The sequence below is a fragment of the Octopus bimaculoides genome, chromosome 3, assembly GCF_001194135.2.
Source record: "Octopus bimaculoides isolate UCB-OBI-ISO-001 chromosome 3, ASM119413v2, whole genome shotgun sequence".
In the NCBI taxonomy this organism is placed as follows: Eukaryota; Metazoa; Mollusca; class Cephalopoda; order Octopoda; family Octopodidae; genus Octopus; species Octopus bimaculoides.
Window position 1 is genome coordinate 23,131,672 of NC_068983.1, and position 6,997 is coordinate 23,138,668.

The window sequence follows — 6,997 nt, forward strand, 5'->3', positions numbered from 1 at the left end:
ACCTGGAACAGTGATTAAAGCTACAATGTCTGCTGTGCCCTTAAGGCAATAAGCTCTGTGGAGAATTTGGCTGCTGCTTCCAGTGGATTGAACAACAATTTATGTTGAGTCTCCTACATTGACTCAGAAAGCCCAATTCTTCCACTTAGCATTGTGATTATTTACTGGGGTAAGTATTTAAGAAAGAAAAGTAGTGAGGTCGAGGTTGTTGAAGAATTTACTTTTAGTTTACATCTGTCATAGTATTTAGCTCCTTAGTTCTAGTTTATGCCAATTGCCTTCTTCTTAGTTAACGTAATAAAAAGAACTTGATAAAGAGATATTCAGTTTTGAAATTAGATTGTATCTCTTTCATTGACCCTGTCTTCCAAAGGAGACTAAAAGACTTGTCATCATAAATAACAATAACAACAACAACATTAAAAAATCCATCCCACCTCCATTTCAAATTTAGCCAAGTTCTCCACTTACTCAAGTTTTCTTTATCCAAATTGGAGACACACCATTTTTGCATATCAACTGCTTTATGGTTGTGAGATTATTTTGAATTTCTTTTTTTTTTACACAATATTTTAAGGGTGCTTTTATTAATGTGATTATTTGTTAACTCTTCAAATTTCAGGTTGTTGTTTGTTTTTGTTTTTTCTGTTTTACTGTGTTACTGTATTATCCTTTGGGGAGTGGGGCACAAAGTACAAATGTTTATATAATTCAAACTTTATAAGTTTCTTTATAGGTGTGATGCAGGCCAATAGCTCAAATGCATGTTGGCCTTTTGTAGGACCTTGTAGCAATGTAAAATGGCATAATACTTTTCAGTAGTGGAACCATATGTTAGGAATTAGTTATTAGATATTAAGCTGTTCTGCTGTGAAATCAACCATTAGGATGACTAACACATGTTCTTTGATAGTAAAAATATTAAGCAAGTAAAAAGATTTTCCTTTGTGTGTCCTCTAATAATTTTCTCTAGGATTGGTTTACTAATGAGATCAAATATTTTACCACTTCCGGTCTAAGCAGCAGTGGAATTTTTGTCTTTTAACTTGTAACAGGAATATAATGAGGTTTTTAAAAAATAGTTTAATGTATAAACAATATATTAAAGTATAATTAACAAAACTGTTTGAGCTTTTAGTTCTTCTTATAATATAGTTTGACTAACCAATTGCTGGCAGAGGTAAAAGAGAGATGACATTTTAGTGTTTAAATTTAAAATAAGGTTTTTGCTTTTGTGTTTTGTTTCCTCACTCACCTACTTAAGGCTAATATTCAAATGTGTTTTAATGTTTGTTGATTTTCTTTCCATGTATCAGCAGCTGTAAAGATTACATCAGATCCGGTGCTGAATTTTCAGTAAGTTGTCTGTTTTCAGACCAAGCTTTTGTTATTGCTGAGTAGATTTAAACAAAATTGGAAAAAATAAATAAATAAATAATAAACAAAAAATTTAACATATAAATCTAAAAAAAAAAAGTATTCACTCCTTTTCTATAATTAAAAAAATATATATCTGATATATAACGACACTTTTTTTTCCCCAGGAATACTCTAATTTGTAATAACAATATTGCCATATTATGGTAACTTATGATTATTACTCAATAAAAACCATACAAATATCTCTCTATTTGTCTTTTTTTTTTTGTCTTTTGTGACAATTTGCTTGTTATTTGTCTTTACTATTAAAGTTAATGTGTGTATATACACAGGCGCAGCTGTGGCTGTATGGTAAGAAACTTGCTTCCCAACCACATGGTTCTGGGTTCAGTCCTACTGTGTGGCACTTTGGGCAAATGTCTTCTACTATTGCCTTGGGCCAACAAAAGCCATGCGAGTGGATTTGGTAGACGGAAACTGAAAGAAGCCCATCATATATATATATAATCATATAAAGGTTATGAAGGGTAATGGAGTCAACCAGACCCTAATGATACAGGTGTTACCAAGTAAGTGCTGTATACCGACTAGTTTTGCCCCAGATGTGGTTGTAACATGAATGGGGAATGTAACATGGGTCGTGTATTAGCGTGTGTATATATAAAAAAGAATGAGGTAAAGCGACCAATGGCATAAGTAAATCTATATTTTATGTAGAATGTCTTACAGTTGTTTCAGGGAAAATTCAATTTATCCCTTCATCGGAGACCGTAATAGTAGAAGATAGAGATTATTACATCTATATGAGGAGATTTGCAGTAAGAAATGAGAGCGATGCGGAGAAGAAAAAAGAAAGAAGAAAAAGTACTTGGAGTATAGTTTCATTCCAACAGTAAATATCCATGTATAGAATCCATGTGGGTATTCTCCAGTGATAATTATAGTTGCTTTGGTGGATATATATCCAAAATTCTGATTGCCTCCTTTTTCTCAATATATGTGTGTGTTTTTGTCTCCCCACCCTCACTTGACAACCAATGCTGGTGTGTTTATGTCCCTGTAACTTAGCAGTTCGGCAAAAGAACTGATAGAGCAAGTACTAGGCTTACAAAGAATAAGTCCTGGGGTCAATTTCTTCAACTAAAACCCTTGAAGGCGGTGCTCCAGCATGGCTGCCATCGAATGACTGAAACAAGTGAAAGAGTATACCTTTTATCATTTACTTGTTTCCGTTATTAAACTGCAACTATGATGGGACACTGCCCTGAAGGTTTTAGTCTAGTCATGGGCAAACTGCAGATCGTGGGACTTTCTAAATGGCACACCAACTAAAAATTACCTTAAATTTTTTTAGTGGTGCAGCCAGCCTGATGCTAAGCCATGTCTTATTTGGTCCACTTTACAAAAGACAGTTGCCTATGCATGGTATGGCTGAACAAATTGACCCCAGAGCTTATTTTTTAAAGTTTGGTATTTATTGTATCAGTCTCTTTTGCCAAACTGCTAAGTTGTAGGGACATAAACCAACACCAGTTGTCAAGTGATGAGTGGGAGATATACACAAAAAACATGGGTTAAAGGTGATTTCATTGATATTTCTAGCAATTCATGTGACCACATAGAGGCTTCACTTTGCTTCAGATCTGACTAAGAATTTGTAAGCAACAGGAAACTATTGCAGCACCTTGAATCACTAAGTAAAGTTTTCAATGGAGCTTCTATGATCCTTCAAGATTATGTAATAACTTTATATGATCTAGTAACACATGTACATAGTGAATTTCTTGTGAGTATCTTATGCTCATATACCCATGTTAAATTTTTTTTCTTTTTTTTTTTTTTCAGTTTTATGTCCTTTCTACTATACTAGCATGGGTTAAATGAATATATTACTGAGATTTTGTTTTTTCACACCTAGACACCCTTTCTGTCATTAACCCATACCTGTTTCTCAAGTAAAGGTTCTCTTTCTTTCACACATCTTCAAAGGTACAAAGCCAGTAAACATATAACACTGTCACTGCTTGTAAGTGAATGACTTTTAGAAATATACAAATGCAAACAAATCATATGGACACTTGTGTGCATACATGCATCTATGTCTATCTATATTTAGATATACATACATATTCATCAGGAAAAGATAAAAGAGGGAACAGGAAATAACAGTAACTCAAGCACAGAAAGACAACAATGATAGCCAAAAGTGCATCCATGGTACAAAAAGACAGAACAGTGAAAAGTAAAAGAGCCAGAGTGGAAATGGTGTATAGGCACATCTGGAGTGGCATTGGCAAATTTGGGGAAACATGAAATTTTTGAAGGATGCAATGTCCTAACAGTTACTAACTGTTTTGACAATTCTGATAACAAAAAAATGTTTTTGAAAGTCATAAGTATTGTGCTGGTTTTTCATTGATAATAAATATGCTTGGTAAAACTTTCTGGGCTTTTATTTTTACAAGCATATCCATGGTTATCAGATATATCATTCAAAAATGTGGCCAAAATTGTTATTGGAAAAATGGTGGATGATCTTGTGGGTTCCTACATTTATTGCAAGACAAAAGCTTTAGTGTGTCAATGTCCAGAGACGCAAGATGTTCAAGATATGGTAAGTGACTGAAGGAAAGTATTTATCTGGTTGCACATCTCTGGACAGCTTCCAATAGATTGATATTCTGAACAGAATAGGGTTTCCAGACTAGAAATTTAACTTGTGAGAACACACCACAGGCATAAATAGCCTGAGAGTGGATGACAAAGATCTGAAGAATGCAAAGATATCTTAAGGTCTTTTCGAAGATTTTAGAAAAGTAGTTCATACAATGTAGTTCACTGAAAATAATGTTTAGGTCACATTTACTAGCAGACTTCTCAAGGCTGGTGTTGTGAAGGAAGTAATTTTTGTTGATTCTTCCCAAAATTGTGTATGATGAATTCTGAAATTTACTTGTTTAACGGTCAGCTTGAGTAGTCAATCAACAATCCGTTGCTGCATTGTGACCAGGTCAGAGTATACAAAAAATCTGTAGCGTTCATTCTTTCTATCTCAAGGTATAGCTTAATGTCATTTGCATATTTTAAAACAACATGTTTCAAGTTGGTTTCTGTTTCTTTAATATATGCTACAAAACACATGGGACCAAGAACAGATCCCTGCAGGACAACAAATATCATTGCATAGGATGCAGAATGTTGTCCTAGCACAATGACTACCATTTTTTGACTGAGAATGGACTTTGAGTTATAAAGATTAAACCTCACACTCATTCCAGATCATTTCATCGTGAGTCATTTGTGTGACACAGAATTCTAGGCTTTGGCAAAGTCAAGATAGATAAAAATCCACCCAACATCTGCAATCTGAGATTTAAGGGAGTTGTCTTTGAGAAGTTTGATGAGTTGGCCACAACAGCTGGAGTTAGGGATAATTCCAAATGATAGGAAAGAGAAACAATGATTGAAATGAGAGGATGATAGAGGAAAGGGTAATGGAAGAGTGACCAGCTTTTTATTTGTGTAATTTCATAATTTTGTATTTCAGGAGGCTTTTTATGCCAGTAATATACATATACACTAGTTCAGTTTCACTTTTTTATTATTATTAGTCAACTGGTTAACCATTTAACCAATTAACTAATTATTTTCTCAATCAGTTAAATTCATCAAAGTCCTTTAATCACCATTCACAGCCTCATCAATGACATGCTCTCTCTATTCCAGGTCTGCTTCAGGTCTCAATCAACAAAATATGTGTCAACACACGAGCTCACATCATGATACAAAGCCACATGTTTTAAAATTCTATTCAAATTTAATTCTTTGTGCTAGTTTTATTTACAAGCATTTTACTATATCCAAATATCAGCTTAAGGATAAAGTAATTTTATTATATACCTCCAAATTCTTTATTTTCAAAATTAATTGAAACCTAAGCAACTACTCTGTCTCAGTAACAATCATACAATTATATCTTGAAACCTGTGAGTTTGGATAAGTTTGTATGCTGCTGTGGTGGGGGTAAAAATACATTTGGAATTGATTTTACATGAGAAAGAAATTCTACATAATGTCTCTTCTTTAATAGCTATAACAATTAATGTGAGACAGTTGACATACAAATAACCAAATCTTTCCAAGGGTAGCCAGTACACCTGGAAAATACATTAAAAAAAATCAAATTCTCTTTCTCTCTCTTTCCACTTTTTCTCTCTCTACTTTCTATCTAGTTGCTAAGTAATAGTCAAAATTATCTCTTCAATGACCTCCTCTGCACACCACCTTGGTACTAAGCAATTAACTACTAAATAGAGCCAGCAAATGAATCACTCATAAGAAAAGTGTTTGCTCTTGACATCCTGTCTTTTAAGTATATAACACTTGGTTGACACACTTGAAGTGTTTGCTGATTTGCTGTGTATCTTACACCAGACTAGATAAGTACAAGCATTTATAAAGATTTTTTTAAATTAAACAAATATCTAAATTAATATTAATAACATATTGAAATTAATTTGGTTATGTTTGATTTTTTTGTTTCTTAGTTTTTTTAAAACTTTTCTTCCTTTGTTAATGTTACATTTGTGTGTGATCCTATGTTCAATAACAACCATATTTTTGGCATAAAGTCAACGTAATATATAGTGTAAATGTTCCAACATCATCCCAATCTTTCCAAATCCTGCTGCATTTCACATGGAATTTTTGATTTTCCAAAGTCATCTAGGTTTAAATATTAACCTATATTTTTTATGGCTGTAAATTTTGATCTGAAAAGTTTGATTTGTATGCCAAAAAAATATGGTACTCAGTTTTTTATTTTATTGTCCATAATACTCCAGAATTTCATAACTCACTTGTAAAGTTTGAGTTTGTTATATGTTACCTAACATATCTTGTACATTTTTGCTCTTGTAGCTCATTTTAAAATATTTCTTTTGTTGATTTCCAATTTTTCTTTTTATTAAACTCTTGAAATGTATTTTGAAATTTACTGATTTTGTAATATTTGAAAACAAAATTTAGTTCAGGATATCCATGTCTGAATTCATTACAATTTCAGAGAAAAGGAATCCTTAACAAACATCCTTTTGATATCACAATTTCTACCTTATGGCTGAATACTGAGCCTTCTGTAATATTATTTAATTATTTGGGATAAAGCAGTGAGCTGGCAGAACTATTAGCACACATGACAAAGGAACTTAGCAGCATTTCTTCCAGCTCCTTATACTCTGAGTTCAAATGCTGCCAAAGTTGACTTTACCTTTTATCATGTGGAAGTTGATTGAATAATTGCCAGCTTAGCACTGGGGTCAATGTTATAGACTTCTCCTCCTATCAAAATTTAATATCTGCCATTGAATAAATAATAAATATCAGTATAATAAAATATTTGATGGCCCCAGTGGTTAGGGCAGCGGACTCACAGTCGGAGGATTGCGGTTTCGATTCACAGACCAGGCGTTGTGTGTGTTTATTGAGCGAAAACACCTAAAAGCTCCACGAGGCTCCAGCAGGGGGTAGTGGTGACCTCTGTTGTACTCTTTCGCCCCAACTTTCTCTCACTCTTTCTTCCTGTTTCCTGAGTAAAGCTGTGATGGACTGGCATCCT